Genomic DNA, 1,848 nt, shown 5'->3' with positions numbered 1-1,848 from the left:
CACAGCGTTCGGTCGACACGAAGGAAGGGACGGTCTCGTCCCTTCTGACGATTATTTTCTTCCTTCTGCAGGTAGTGAGGGAACGGCTGGGTTGTGCAGCGTTCCTCTCGGGATCCAAAATAATACTGAATGTTCGAACAAAACGAAAGTGAAGCCAAAACAGTCTCTATCTCGTCCACCGAGGAGGGAACTGAACTTTAGCTCAAATAAAAAAAGGGAGGGAAAACGTTTCTCAGGTTGTATCCTTAAGACAACAGCTGCAGACGTTGACACGCCACGTAGTCGTCGGGAAAATACGCCGGTCCTTCGGGGTGCGTGACCTTTTAATCTGTAGGTGACGTCACCGTGATTCTGGCGGAACTTCCTGGCTCACAGCCAATAGGGACCAGGTGACGTCTTCTGGGCAGGTCAGCGGGTGACGCGGTTTTCACACCTTGTGGACCCCCTTTTTTATGGTCCTTTGTTCTTGAGTCCCTCGTGGTTGGGGGGGGATTAGTAGTTTAGGCTTTTGGCTTCACCTACAGGCCTTTCTCTTTGTTGAGGCATGTGGTATAGAGGCATGAGGCCCAACACTTGTTATTTTAAAGTTGTGATGCTAAATATTAGTCATCAAGGTTTTTTCATTTATATGGTTCGTCCACTGAAGTATTCTGTAAAACTTGCAGTTTTGCTACGTGAGTATGGAAGAAATGGCTTTTTAACCACCCACCTCTGCAGTTTATGTTCAACTCCGTGTTGGGTTAAGTTACAAAAAAACACTTCCACTTTATAAGAATCTGGGATTTCTTTTAAGGAACATACGATAATCTTCATTTAGCATTTGTTGAAAGCAAAGCTGTAATTATCACTGTAGGGACAACAGAGTCCAGAGTTTTAACTATGGGTTGGATGAGGTTGTAATTGTAGATTTAAAGCGTCTGTAAACTGGGCGGTGTGCTTGTGCTCCTCTTCTCCCCTCTTGGCCTCCTCCATCTGCTCCTCTCAGACTCTGGTCGGAGGCAGCAGTTTGTCCTGGCCATCGACTGATGTTTGGCCTGTAGAGGGAAATCATTGGAGATCGATGCAGAGGAACGAGTTTTTCCTGACCCAGCCTGTCTGATGGGAGAGAACGAGCTCTGATCTTCTGCTTTGAGCTGCTCCCAGATGCCTCAGTAGCTTATGTATGTTTGGGTCTGTGCTCAGATGTGTAATGTGTATAGATGGGAGAAGATGATGTGTTCAACAATGTGCACTAACTGTAGATGGGTTTGCTCACTTCCTGTTTAACAACACTGGAGATGGTTTGAGACATTATTTTCAAATAATTTTTTGAGTTAAACATAGTAAATAAAAATTGTGCAAGTATCACAATCCAATCACACAACCCCTTCTCCTTACATACACTGCCACAATGATATGATGGTTTCTCATCATTTATACACCTAAATTTGACATGGAATGATCCTTGATTATGATGAATGCATCACTGACGAAAAATGTAAACTTAACATTTACATATCATCACCTTATAAGTTGTGAAGACAACAGTACAAACAGTAGCCTGAATATAGTAGCGCTAAAGATTAATCTGTTAGTTGCTCATAAGAAAATAATTGGGGCTCTAGAATAAAGATGAAATGTTGGCAACATTTGAAAGGTCATGGGCTACATACTATATTGACATTTCTATAATATGAGCTGTATCACGTTCACATTACATGCATATGAGCTGATTTTTGTATCAGGAGGCGGAGCAGATAGTGGTATAGTTCAGTGAAAAGGCTGCCAAGCCAGCAACCGCAGTTCGAGACTATATTTTAAACAAACTCAAGTAATCAAGTGTGAAACAACTTGATTGCTTGAGGAACT

Source organism: Sparus aurata, chromosome 4 (genome assembly GCF_900880675.1).
Source record: "Sparus aurata chromosome 4, fSpaAur1.1, whole genome shotgun sequence".
Lineage (NCBI taxonomy): Eukaryota > Metazoa > Chordata > Actinopteri > Spariformes > Sparidae > Sparus > Sparus aurata.
This window is presented reverse-complemented; position numbering follows the sequence as displayed.